This window comes from Hippoglossus stenolepis, chromosome 16, assembly GCF_022539355.2.
Source record: "Hippoglossus stenolepis isolate QCI-W04-F060 chromosome 16, HSTE1.2, whole genome shotgun sequence".
Classification (NCBI taxonomy): Eukaryota; Metazoa; Chordata; class Actinopteri; order Pleuronectiformes; family Pleuronectidae; genus Hippoglossus; species Hippoglossus stenolepis.
The window spans coordinates 21171235-21185545 of NC_061498.1; the positions used below are offsets into that span (position 1 = coordinate 21171235).

General features: G+C 42.4%; 6 non-coding genes across 6 annotated transcripts; all 6 read right to left on the reverse strand.

The window, feature by feature from the left end:
- Positions 1–4236: 4236 nt before the first annotated feature.
- Positions 4237–4318, reverse strand: trnas-gcu. Its single transcript has one exon. It is a non-coding gene; the product is annotated as a tRNA-Ser (tRNA).
- Positions 4319–5733: 1415 nt separating this feature from the next.
- Positions 5734–5815, reverse strand: trnas-gcu. The gene has a single exon. It is a non-coding gene; the product is annotated as a tRNA-Ser (tRNA).
- Positions 5816–8743: 2928 nt separating this feature from the next.
- trnas-gcu lies at positions 8744–8825 on the reverse strand. The gene has a single exon. It is a non-coding gene; the product is annotated as a tRNA-Ser (tRNA).
- Positions 8826–10239: 1414 nt separating this feature from the next.
- trnas-gcu lies at positions 10240–10321 on the reverse strand. Its single transcript has one exon. It is a non-coding gene; the product is annotated as a tRNA-Ser (tRNA).
- A 1415-nt stretch (positions 10322–11736) lies between these two features.
- trnas-gcu lies at positions 11737–11818 on the reverse strand. The gene has a single exon. It is a non-coding gene; the product is annotated as a tRNA-Ser (tRNA).
- A 1414-nt stretch (positions 11819–13232) lies between these two features.
- On the reverse strand, positions 13233–13313 carry trnas-gcu. The gene has a single exon. It is a non-coding gene; the product is annotated as a tRNA-Ser (tRNA).
- Positions 13314–14311: the final 998 nt, after the last annotated feature.

Sequence of the window (14311 nt, forward strand, 5' to 3'; positions counted from 1 at the left end):
TACAATGTAGAGCGCTTGCTTAGCATGCAGGTAGTGGGATCATGCACATTCTAGAACACTTAATCTTGATTTTACTCTGGTAGAGAATGTTTTGAAATTCAGTTTGACAAAGTCCCCTTCTAAAATAAGATGGATTCCTTGTTTTTATGCCATGGACTGATATGATTCAGAAAAATGGTGTTCCATCCTTCCAGCATAGTTCAGACCTGCATGTGTTAAGCATGCAGGTCGTTTAACCCCCTACCAACTGGTGGGATGTTGGAGCTCCTTGAGTCAAGGTGTGTATAGCACCTTGCTATGGTGTGAGTCATTAGGGTTACACGCAATGTCAAGATATGCAAAGGGCCAGAGAGTTGAAATACCTGTAGCCTCCCACTACTAAGTTAGAACTTAAAGAGGATCTGGAAAGAGAAGTGACAGGTTTTCAAGAAACCAAAGCAAGCCTATGCACACCTGTGTGCAGAGGTTTGATACCGAGAAGTTTCATCTTGAGGTAGAAGACAATGGATGTCACTCACAAGGAGCAATTAAGGGTTCAATAGTGGAGAATGTGGGCATCGATCCCACTACCTCTCACATGCAAAGCGAGCGCTCTACCATTTGAGCTAATCCCCCTGTGTAAAAGTGGCTTCTGTGGCAAATCATCGCAACCTGTTCAGCATGGATGTGTTCTGTCCTAAAATGGATCACATTGCCGAGACAAATGAATGAAGTCTCTCATCACAGGCCCTCAGGGGAGACTGGCCAACAAAGTGATTTACAGAGATCTCTGTAGATGGGGAATTAGCTCAAATGGTAGAGCGCTTGCTTAGCATGCGAGAGGTAGTGGGATCGATGCCCACATTCTCCAGAACATTCTTAGTATCTTGATTTTACTCTGGTAGAGAATGTTTTGAAATTCAGTTTGACAAAGTCCCCTTCTAAAATAAGATGGATTCCTTGTTTTTATGCCATGGACTGATATGATTCAGAAAAATGGTGTTCCATCCTTCCAGCATAGTTCAGACCTGCATGTGTTAAGCATGCAGGTCGTTTAACCGCCTATAACCTATAACCTTACTAAGATACTCCCTTATTTTCTCCAATAATCTGTTTCTTATCAGTCATTCAGAACAGGTAACTATGTTAAAGCCACCTGGTTGATAGTCCTAGTAAGCGTTTTGGTACACGTGACAAAAGATACTGCATTTGAGATAATGATCTTAAGCAAGTAAAGTAAGCTGATTCAGTCAATTGGAAGTAGAAATTGGTATGTGTAAACTTCACTACGACAAGGATTAGGATTCGAACACGCATGCAGAGCACAATGGATTAGCAGTCATCGCCTTACCCACTCGGCCACCTCGTCCTATTCTGAGTGAAATTTATCTCCTGAAACTCAAACTGTTCCTGTTCTTAAGAGTTATTTACAATGGTGACAAGTGAGAAACCTTGGACACAAGAAGAAGAAAAAAACTATTGCTGAAAAACAGGATTCTAACCCATGCATGCAGACCACAGTGGGTTATCATTTCTTTACTGGGAACAATTTAGGGGGGATTACACCGGACTCTAACTAATGTTTCTGGTATTGTACCACAAATACATAGGCAACTGGACTTCCTTATGTTTCTTGAAGATGTAGTGGAGTCCAAGAGGCTTCTTTAGTTCTAAAAGACTTGTGGGAGGTTTCAGGTATTTAATCTCTCTCGGATCTTCACCCTATCCTCAGAGTTGTTGTGTTAAACATGCAGGTCGTTTAACCCCCTACCAACTGGTAGGGTGTTAGAACTCCCCTTGAGTCAAGGTGTGTATAGCACCTTGCTATAGTGTGAGTCATTAGGGTTACGCAATGTCAAGATATGCAAAGGGACAGGGATTTGAAATACCTGTAGCCTCCACTACTAAGTTAGAACAAAGAGGATCTGGAAAGAGAAGTGACAGGTTTCAAGAAACCAAGCAAACCTATGCACACCTGTGTGCAGAGGTTTGATACCGAGAAGTTTCATCTTGAGGTGAAGACAGTAGATGTCACTCACAAAGGAGCAATTAAGGGTTCAATAGTGGAGAATGTGGACATCGATCCCACTACCTCTCACATGCAAAGCGAGCGCTCTACCATTTGAGCTAATCTCCCACTGTGTAAAAGTGGCTTCTGTATGGCAATCATCATAACCTGTTCAGCATGGATATGTTCTGTCCTAAAATGGATCATTGCAGAGACAAATGAATAGAGTCTCTCGTCTGGGCCCTCAGAGACTGGCCAACAAAGTGATTTACAGAGATCTCTGTAGATGGGGAGTAAGCTCAAATGGTAGAGCCTTAACTAACATGCGAGGTAGTGGGATCGATACCACATGCTCCAGGGCATTCTTAGTATCTTGATTTTACTCTGGTAGAGAATGTTTTGGAAATTCAGTTTGACAAAGTCCCCTTCTAAAATAAGATGGATTCCTTGTTTTTATGCCATGGACTGATATGATTCAGAAAAATGGTGTTTCCATCCTTGCAGCATAGTTCAGAGAATTATTCAGCATTTTCCTGACACACATGGGGCCTATAACCTATAACCTTACTAAATGCTCATATTTTCTCCAATAATCTGTTTCTTATCAGTCATTCAGAACAGGTAACTATGTTAAGCCACCTGGTTGATAGTCACAAGTAAGCGTTTTTGTCAGTACACGACAAAGATGCTGCATTTGAGATAATGATCTTAAGCGTAGAGTAAGCTGATTCAGTCAATTGGGTAATTGGTATATTGTAAACTTCCACTACGACGAGGATGGGATTCAGACACGCGTGCAGAGCACAATGGATTAGCAGTCCATCACCTTAACCCTCAAACCACCTCGTCCTATTCTGAGTGAAATTTATCTCCTGAAACTCAAACTGTTCCTGTTCTTAAGAGTTGTTACAATGGTGACAAGTAGGCTGTGGACACAAGAAAAAAAAAAACTATTGCTGAAAAACAGGATTCTAACCCATGCATGCAGACCACAGTGAGTTATCATTTCTTCTTCAGAATAAATTTAGGGATTACCGGACTCTAACTAATGTTTTCCTAGTATTGTACCTGCGTACATGAGCAACTGGACTTCCTTATGTTTCTTGAAGATGTGGTGTCAAGGGCTGTTTAGTTCTAAAGACTTGTGAGGAGTTTCAGGTATTTAATCTCTCTAGGATCTTCACCTATCCTCCAGAGTTGTTGTGTTAAACATGCCCAGGTCGTTTAACCCCCTACCAACTGGTGGGAGTTGGAGCTCCTTGAGTCAAGGTGTGTATAGCCTTGCTATGGTGTGAGTCATTAGGGTTACACGCAATGTCAAGATATGCAAAGGGACAGAGTTTGAAATACCTGTAGCCTCCACTACTAAAGTTAGAACTTAAAGAGGATCTGGAAAGAGAAGTGGCAGGTTTTTCAAGAAACCAAAGCAAAAATATGCACCTGTGTGCAGAGGTTTGATACGAAGTTTCATCTTGAGGTAGGAGCAATGGATGTCACTCACAGGAGCAATTAAGGGTTCAGTAGTGGAGGGAAATAATAGCTGGACATGATCCCACTACCTCTCACATACAAGCGACGCTCTACCATTTGACTAAATCCCCCTGTGTAAGTGGCTTCTGTGGCAAATCATCGCAACCTGTTCAGCATGGATGTGTTCTGTCCTAAAATGGATCACATTGCCGAGACAAATGAATAGAAGTCTCGTCACAGGCCCTCAGGGGAGACTGGCCAGCAAAGTGATTTACAGAGATCTCTGTAGATGGGGAGTAAGCTCAAATGGTAGAGCGCTTGCTTGTATCTGAGGAAGTGGTGGGGATCGATGCCCACATTCTCCAGAACATTCTTAGTATCTTGATTTTACTCTGGTAGAGAATGTTTGAAATTCAGTTTGACCAAAGTCCCCTTCTAAAATAAGATGGATTCCTTGTTTTATGCCACGGACCAGTATGATTAGAAAAATAGTGTTCCATGTACAGCATAGTTCAGAGAATTATTCAGCATTTTTCCTGACAGCACATGGTGGCCTATAACCTATAACCTTACTAAATGCTCATATTTTCTCCAATAATCTGTTTCTTATCAGTCATTCAGAACAGGTAACTATGTTAAGCCACCTGGTTGATAGTCCTAGTAAGCGTTTTTGTCAGTACACGTGACAAGGATACTGCATTTGAGATAATGATCTTAAGCAGTAGAGTAAGCTGATTCAGTCAATTGGAGTAGAAATTGGTATATTGTAAACTTCACTACGACGAGGATGGGATTCGAACCCACGCGTGCAGAGCACAATGGATTAGCAGTCCATCGCCTTAACCACTCGGCCACCTCGTCCTATTCTGAGTGAAATTTATCTCCTGAAACTCAAACTGTTCCTGTTCTTAAGAGAGTTGTTACAATGGTGACAAGTGGCTGTGGACACAAGAAGAAGAAAAAAAACTATTGCTGAAAAAACAGGATTCTAACCCATGCGTGCAGACCACAGTGGGTTATCATTTCTTTACTGGGGAACAATTTAGGGGATTACCGGACTCTAACTAATGTTTTCTGGTATTGTACCTGCGTACATAGGCAACTGGACTTCCTTATGTTTCTTGAAGATGTGGTCGTCCAAGAGGCTTCTTTAGTTCTAAAAGACTTGTGGGAGGTTTCAGGTATTTAATCTCTCTCGGATCTTCACCTATCCTCAGAGTTGTTGTGTTAAACATGCAGGTCGTTTAACCCCCTACCAACTGGTGGGGTGTTGGAGCTCCTTGAGTCAAGGTGTGTATAGCACCTTGCTATGGTGTGAGTCATTAGGGTTACACGCAATGTCAAGATATGCAAAGGGACAGAGAGTTGAAATACCTGTAGCCTCCCACTACTAAGTTAGAACTTAAAGAGGATCTGGAAAGAGAAGTGACAGGTTTTCAAGAAACCAAAGCAAGCCTATGCACACCTGTGTGCAGAGGTTTGATACCGAGAAGTTTCATCTTGAGGTAGAAGACAATGGATGTCACTCACAAGGAGCAATTAAGGGTTCAATAGTGGAGAATGTGGGCATCGATCCCACTACCTCTCACATAGCGAAGGCTCTACCATTTGAGCTAATCCCCCTGTGTAAAAGTGGCTTCTGTGGCAAATCATCGCAACCTGTTCAGCATGGATGTGTTCTGTCCTAAAATGGATCACATTGCCGAGACAAATGAATGAAGTCTCTCATCACAGGCCCTCAGGGGAGACTGGCCAACAAAGTGATTTACAGAGATCTCTGTAGATGGGGAATTAGCTCAAATGGTAGAGCGCTTGCTTAGCATGCGAGAGGTAGTGGGATCGATGCCCACATTCTCCAGAACATTCTTAGTATCTTGATTTTACTCTGGTAGAGAATGTTTTGAAATTCAGTTTGACAAAGTCCCCTTCTAAAATAAGATGGATTCCTTGTTTTTATGCCATGGACTGATATGATTCAGAAAAATGGTGTTCCATCCATCCAGCATAGTTCACTGAATTATTGAGCATTTTTCCTGACGGCACATGGTGGCCTATAACCTATAACCTTACTAAATGCTCATATTTTCTCCAATAATCTGTTTCTTATCAGTCATTCAGAACAGGTTACTATGTTAAGCCACCTGGTTGATAGTCCTAGTAAGCGTTTTTGTCAGTACACGTGACAAGAATACTGCATTTGAGATAATGATCTTAAGCAGTAGAGTAAGCTGATTCAGTCAATTGGAGTAGAAATTGGTATATTGTAAACTTCACTACGACGAGGATGGGATTCGAACCCACGCGTGCAGAGCACAATGGATTAGCAGTCCATCGCCTTAACCACTCGGCCACCTCGTCCTATTCTGAGTGAAATTTATCTCCTGAAACTCAAACTGTTCCTGTTCTTAAGAGAGTTGTTACAATGGTGACAAGTGGCTGTGGACACAAGAAGAAGAAAAAAAACTATTGCTGAAAAAACAGGATTCTAACCCATGCATGCAGACCACAGTGGGTTATCATTTCTTTACTGGGGAACAATTTAGGGGATTACCGGACTCTAACTAATGTTTTCTGGTATTGTACCTGCGTACATAGGCAACTGGACTTCCTTATGTTTCTTGAAGATGTGGTCGTCCAAGAGGCTTCTTTAGTTCTAAAGACTTGTGGGAGGTTTCAGGTATTTAATCTCTCGAGGATCTTCACCTATCCTCAGAGTTGTTGTGTTAAACATGCAGGTCGTTTAACCCCTACCAACTGGTGGGGTGTTGCTAGTCAAGTGTATAGCCTGCGTTCTGTATGGGGTGTTGAGCTCCTTGAGTCAAGGTGTGTATAGCACCTTGCTATGGTGTGAGTCATTAGGGTTACACGCAATGTCAAGATATGCAAAGGGACAGAGAGTTGAAATACCTGTAGCCTCCCACTACTAAGTTAGAACTTAAAGAGGATCTGGAAAGAGAAGTGACAGGTTTTCAAGAAACCAAAGCAAGCCTATGCACACCTGTGTGCAGAGGTTTGATACCGAGAAGTTTCATCTTGAGGTAGAAGACAATGGATGTCACTCACAAGGAGCAATTAAGGGTTCAATAGTGGAGAATGTGGGCATCGATCCCACTACCTCTCACATGCAAAGCGAGCGCTCTACCATTTGAGCTAATCCCCCTGTGTAAAAGTGGCTTCTGTGGCAAATCATCGCAACCTGTTCAGCATGGATGTGTTCTGTCCTAAAATGGATCACATTGCCGAGACAAATGAATGAAGTCTCTCGTCACAGGCCCTCAGGGGAGACTGGCCAACAAAGTGATTTACAGAGATCTCTGTAGATGGGGAATTAGCTCAAATGGTAGAGCGCTTGCTTAGCATGCGAGAGGTAGTGGGATCGATGCCCACATTCTCCAGAACATTCTTAGTATCTTGATTTTACTCTGGTAGAGAATGTTTTGAAATTCAGTTTGACAAAGTCCCCTTCTAAAATAAGATGGATTCCTTGTTTTTATGCCATGGACTGATATGATTCAGAAAAATGGTGTTCCATCCTTCCAGCATAGTTCAGATGCATTATTGAACATGCACATGGTGGCCTATAACCTATAACCTTACTAAATGCTCATATTTTCTCCACCAATCTGTGTGTCATTAGTCATTCAGCACATGTCAAGATATGCAAGGACGAGGTTGAAATACTGTTAAGCCTCACTACTAAGTTAGAACTAAAGAGGATCTGGAAAGAAGACAGGTTTCAAGAAACCAAGCATTTGAGTACATGTGTGCAGAGGTTTGATACGAAGTCACTTGAGGTAGAAGCAATGGATGTCACTCACAAGGAGCAATTAAGGGTTCATGAGAACGTGGGCAGTCGATCCCACTACCTCTCACTGGCCAGCGCCTACCATTCTGAGCTTAATCTCCTGTAAAATCTTCTGAAACTTTAAACCTGTTCAGAAGAGTGTTGTTACAATGGTGACAAGTTGCTGAGACAAAAGAAGAAGGCCACATACTAGGGCTGAACAAAGGATTTACAGAGATCTCAGTGGGAATATCAAATGTAAGATGCTTGCTTAGCATGCAGAGGTGGATTACCATCTTAACATTCTTAGTATCTGGATTTTACCTTAAATGTTTTGAATTCAGTTTGGACAAAGTCCCCTTCAAGAGGATTCCTTGTTTTTATCATGGTGGTATGATTTCAGGTATTTAATGGTCTTCCATCCTTCACATATTCAGAGTTGTTGTGTTAAACATGCAGGTCGTTTAACCCCCTACCAACTGGTGGGATGTTGGAGCTCCTTGAGTCAAGGTGTGTGTCATTAGGGTTACACGCAATGTCAAGATATGCAAAGGGACAGAGAGTTGAAATACCTGTAGCCTCCCACTACTAAGTTAGAACTTAAAGAGGATCTGGAAAGAGAAGTGACAGGTTTTCAAGAAACCAAAGCAAGCCTATGCACACCTGTGTGCAGAGGTTTGATACCGAGAAGTTTCATCTTGAGGTAGAAGACAATGGATGTCACTCACAAGGAGCAATTAAGGGTTCAATAGTGGAGAATGTGGGCATCGATCCCACTACCTCTCACATGCAAAGCGAGCGCTCTACCATTTGAGCTAATCCCCCTGTGTAAAAGTGGCTTCTGTGGCAAATCATCGCAACCTGTTCAGCATGGATGTGTTCTGTCCTAAAATGGATCACATGAAGACAAATGAGACAAATGAATGAAGTCTCTCGTCACAGGCCCTCAGGGGAGACTGGCCAACAAAGTGATTTACAGAGATCTCTGTAGATGGGGAATTAGCTCAAATGGTAGAGCGCTTGCTTAGCATGCGAGAGGTAGTGGGATCGATGCCCACATTCTCCAGAACATTCTTAGTATCTTGATTTTACTCTGGTAGAGAATGTTTTGAAATTCAGTTTGACAAAGTCCCCTTCTAAAATAAGATGGATTCCTTGTTTTTATGCCATGGACTGATATGATTCAGAAAAATGGTGTTCCATCCTTGCAGCATAGTTCAGAGAATTATTCAGCATTTTTCCTGACAGCACATGGTGGCCTATAACCTATAACCTTACTAAATGCTCATATTTTCTCCAATAATCTGTTTCTTATCAGTCATTTCAAGCTGGTAAGACATTCAGAACAGGTTACTATGTTAAGCCACCTGGTTGATAGTCCTAGTAAGCGTTTTTGTCAGTACACGTGACAAGAATACTGCATTTGAGATAATGATCTTAAGCAGTAGAGTAAGCTGATTCAGTCAATTGGAGTAGAAATTGGTATATTGTAAACTTCACTACGACGAGGATGGGATTCGAACCCACGCGTGCAGAGCACAATGGATTAGCAGTCCATCGCCTTAACCACTCGGCCACCTCGTCCTATTCTGAGTGAAATTTATCTCCTGAAACTCAAACTGTTCCTGTTCTTAAGAGAGTTGTTACAATGGTGACAAGTGGCTGTGGACACAAGAAGAAGAAAAAAACTATTGCTAAAAACAGGATTCTAACCCATGCATGCAGACCACAGTGAGTTATCATTTCTTTACTGGGGAACAATTTAGGGGATTACCGGACTCTAACTAATGTTTTCTGGTATTGTACCTGCGTACATAGGCAACTGGACTTCCTTATGTTTCTTGAAGATGTGGTCGTCCAAGAGGCTTCTTTAGTTCTAAAAGACTTGTGGGAGGTTTCAGGTATTTAATCTCTCTCGGATCTTCACCTATCCTCAGAGTTGTTGTGTTAAACATGCAGGTCGTTTAACCCCCTACCAACTGGTGGGGTGTTGGAGCTCCTTGAGTCAAGGTGTGTATAGCACCTTGCTATGGTGTGAGTCATTAGGGTTACACGCAATGTCAAGATATGCAAAGGGACAGAGAGTTGAAATACCTGTAGCCTCCCACTACTAAGTTAGAACTTAAAGAGGATCTGGAAAGAGAAGTGACAGGTTTTCAAGAAACCAAAGCAAGCCTATGCACACCTGTGTGCAGAGGTTTGATACCGAGAAGTTTCATCTTGAGGTAGAAGACAATGGATGTCACTCACAAGGAGCAATTAAGGGTTCAATAGTGGAGAATGTGGGCATCGATCCCACTACCTCTCACATGCAAAGCGAGCGCTCTACCATTTGAGCTAATCCCCCTGTGTAAAAGTGGCTTCTGTGGCAAATCATCGCAACCTGTTCAGCATGGATGTGTTCTGTCCTAAAATGGATCACATTGCCGAGACAAATGAATGAAGTCTCTCGTCACAGGCCCTCAGGGGAGACTGGCCAACAAAGTGATTTACAGAGATCTCTGTAGATGGGGAATTAGCTCAAATGGTAGAGCTTGCTTAGCATGCGAGAGGTAGTGGGATCGATGCCCACATTCTCCAGAACATTCTTAGTATCTTGAATTTACTCTGGTAGAGAATGTTTTGAAATTCAGTTTGACAAAGTCCCCTTCTAAAATAAGATGGATTCCTTGTTTTTATGCCATGGACTGATATGATTCAGAAAAATGGTGTTCCATCCCTTCCAGCATAGTTCAGAGAATTATTCAGCATTTTCCTGACAGCACATGGTGGCCTATAACCTATAACCTTACTAAATGCTCATATTTTCTCCAATAATCTGTTTCTTATCAGTCATTCAGAACAGGTAACTATGTTAAGCCACCTGGTTGATAGTCCTAGTAAGCGTTTTTGTCAGTACACGTGACAAGAATACTGCATTTGAGATAATGATCTTAAGCAGTAGAGTAAGCTGATTCAGTCAATTGGAGTAGAAATTGGTATATTGTAAACTTCACTACGACGAGGATGGGATTCGAACCCACGCGTGCAGAGCACAATGGATTAGCAGTCCATCGCCTTAACCACTCGGCCACCTCGTCCTATTCTGAGTGAAATTTATCTCCTGAAACTCAAACTGTTCCTGTTCTTAAGAGAGTTGTTACAATGGTGACAAGTGGCTGTGGACACAAGAAGAAGAAAAAAAACTATTGCTGAAAAAACAGGATTCTAACCCATGCATGCAGACCACAGTGGGTTATCATTTCTTTACTGGGGAACAATTTAGGGGATTACCGGACTCTAACTAATGTTTTCTGGTATTGTACCTGCGTACATAGGCAACTGGACTTCCTTATGTTTCTTGAAGATGTGGTCGTCCAAGAGGCTTCTTTAGTTCTAAAAGACTTGTGGGAGGTTTCAGGTATTTAATCTCTCTCGGATCTTCACCTATCCTCAGAGTTGTTGTGTTAAACATGCAGGTCGTTTAACCCCCTACCAACTGGTGGGGTGTTGGAGCTCCTTGAGTCAAGGTGTGTATAGCACCTTGCTATGGTGTGAGTCATTAGGGTTACACGCAATGTCAAGATATGCAAAGGGACAGAGAGTTGAAATACCTGTAGCCTCCCACTACTAAGTTAGAACTTAAAGAGGATCTGGAAAGAGAAGTGACAGGTTTTCAAGAAACCAAAGCAAGCCTATGCACACCTGTGTGCAGAGGTTTGATACCGAGAAGTTTCATCTTGAGGTAGAAGACAATGGATGTCACTCACAAGGAGCAATTAAGGGTTCAATAGTGGAGAATGTGGACATCGATCCCACTACCTCTCACATGCAGGAGCGCTCTACCATTTGAGCTAATCCCCCTGTGTAAAAGTGGCTTCTGTGGCAAATCATCGCAACCTGTTCAGCATGGATGTGTTCTGTCCTAAAATGGATCACATTGCTGAGACAAATGAATGAAGTCTCTCATCACAGGCCCTCAGGGGAGACTGGCCAACAAAGTGATTTACAGAGATCTCTGTAGATGGGGAATTAGCTCAAATGGTAGAGCGCTTGCTTAGCATGCGAGAGGTAGTGGGATCGATGCCCACATTCTCCAGAACATTCTTAGTATCTTGATTTTACTCTGGTAGAGAATGTTTTGAAATTCAGTTTGACAAAGTCCCCTTCTAAAATAAGATGGATTCCTTGTTTTTATGCCATGGACTGATATGATTCAGAAAAATGGTGTTCCATCCTTGCAGCATAGTTCAGAGAATTATTCAGCATTTTTCCTGACAGCACATGGTGGCCTATAACCTATAACCTTACTAAATGCTCATATTTTCTCCAATAATCTGTTTCTTATCAGTCATTCAGAACAGGTAACTATGTTAAGCCACCTGGTTGATAGTCCTAGTAAGCGTTTTGTCAGTACACGTGACAAGGATACTGCATTTGAGATAATGATCTTAAGCAGTAGAGTAAGCTGATTCAGTCAATTGGAGTAGAAATTGGTATATTGTAAACTTCACTACGACGAGGATGGGATTCGAACCCACGCGTGCAGAGCACAATGGATTAGCAGTCCATCGCCTTAACCACTCGGCCACCTCGTCCTATTCTGAGTGAAATTTATCTCCTGAAACTCAAACTGTTCCTGTTCTTAAGAGAGTTGTTACAATGGTGACAAGTGGCTGTGGACACAAGAAGAAGAAAAAAAACTATTGCTGAAAAAACAGGATTCTAACCCATGCGTGCAGACCACAGTGGGTTATCATTTCTTTACTGGGGAACAATTTAGGGGATTACCGGACTCTAACTAATGTTTTCTGGTATTGTACCTGCGTACATAGGCAACTGGACTTCCTTATGTTTCTTGAAGATGTGGTCGTCCAAGAGGCTTCTTTAGTTCTAAAAGACTTGTGGGAGGTTTCAGGTATTTAATCTCTCTCGGATCTTCACCTATCCTCAGAGTTGTTGTGTTAAACATGCAGGTCGTTTAACCCCCTACCAACTGGTGGGGTGTTGGAGCTCCTTGAGTCAAGGTGTGTATAGCACCTTGCTATGGTGTGAGTCATTAGGGTTACACGCAATGTCAAGATATGCAAAGGGACAGAGAGTTGAAATACCTGTAGCCTCCCACTACTAAGTTAAAACTTAAAGAGGATCTGGAAAGAGAAGTGACAGGTTTTCAAGAAACCAAGCCTATGCACACCTGTGTGCAGAGGTTTGATACCGAGAAGTTTCATCTTGAGGTAGAAGACAATGGATGTCACTCACAAGGAGCAATTAAGGGTTCAATAGTGGAGAATGTGGACATCGATCCCACTACCTCTCACATGCAAAGCGAGCGCTCTACCATTTGAGCTAATCCCCCTGTGTAAAAGTGGCTTCTGTGGCAAATCATCGCAACCTGTTCAGCATGGATGTGTTCTGTCCTAAAATGGATCACATTGCCGAGACAAATGAATGAAGTCTCTCGTCACAGGCCCTCAGGGGAGACTGGCCAACAAAGTGATTTACAGAGATCTCTGTAGATGGGGAATTAGCTCAAATGGTAGAGCGCTTGCTTAGCATGCGAGAGGTAGTGGGATCGATGCCCACATTCTCCAGAACATTCTTAGTATCTTGATTTTACTCTGGTAGAGAATGTTTTGAAATTCAGTTTGACAAAGTCCCCTTCTAAAATAAGATGGATTCCTTGTTTTTATGCCATGGACTGATATGATTCAGAAAAATGGTGTTCCATCCTTGCAGCATAGTTCAGAGAATTATTCAGCATTTTTCCTGACAGCACATGGTGGCCTATAACCTATAACCTTACTAAATGCTCATATTTTCTCCAATAATCTGTTTCTTATCAGTCATTCAGAACAGGTAACTATGTTAAGCCACCTGGTTGATAGTCCTAGTAAGCGTTTTTGTCAGTACACGTGACAAGGATACTGCATTTGAGATAATGATCTTAAGTAGTAGAGTAAGCTGATTCAGTCAATTGGAGTAGAAATTGGTATATTGTAAACTTCACTACGACGAGGATGGGATCGAACCCACGCGTGCAGAGCACAATGGATTAGCAGTCCATCGCCTTAACCACTCGGCCACCTCGTCCTATTCTGAGTGAAATTTATCTCCTGAAACTCAAACTGTTCCTGTTCTTAAGAGAGTTGTTACAATGGTGACAAGTGGCTGTGGACACAAGAAGAAGAAAAAAAACTATTGCTGAAAAAACAGGATTCTAACCCATGCATGCAGACCACAGTGGGTTATCATTTCTTTACTGGGGAACAATTTAGGGGATTACCGGACTCTAACTAATGTTTTCTGGTATTGTACCTGCGTACATAGGCAACTGGACTTCCTTATGTTTCTTGAAGATGTGGTCCAAGAGGCTTCTTTAGTTCTAAAAGACTTGTGGGAGGTTTCAGGTATTTAATCTCTCTCGGATCTTCACCTATCCTCAGAGTTGTTGTGTTAAACATGCAGGTCGTTTAACCCCCTACCAACTGGTGGGGTGTTGGAGCTCCTTGAGTCAAGGTGTGTATAGCACCTTGCTATGGTGTGAGTCATTAGGGTTACACGCAATGTCAAGATATGCAAAGGGCCAGAGAGTTGAAATACCTGTAGCCTCCCACTACTAAGTTAGAACTTAAAGAGGATCTGGAAAGAGAAGTGACAGGTTTTCAAGAAACCAAAGTAAAGCCTATGCACACCTGTGTGCAGAGGTTTGATACCGAGAAGTTTCATCTTGAGGTAGAAGACAATGGATGTCACTCACAAGGAGCAATTAAGGGTTCAATAGTGGAGAATGTGGGCATCGATCCCACTACCTCTCACATGCAAAGCGAGCGCTCTACCATTTGAGCTAATCCCCCTGTGTAAAAGTGGCTTCTGTGGCAAATCATCGCAACCTGTTCAGCATGGATGTGTTCTGTCCTAAAATGGATCACATTGCCGAGACAAATGAATGAAGTCTCTCGTCACAGGCCCTCAGGGGAGACTGGCCAACAAAGTGATTTACAGAGATCTCTGTAGATGGGGAATTAGCTCAAATGGTAGAGCGCTTGCTTAGCATGCGAGAGGTAGTGGGATCGATGCCCACATTCTCC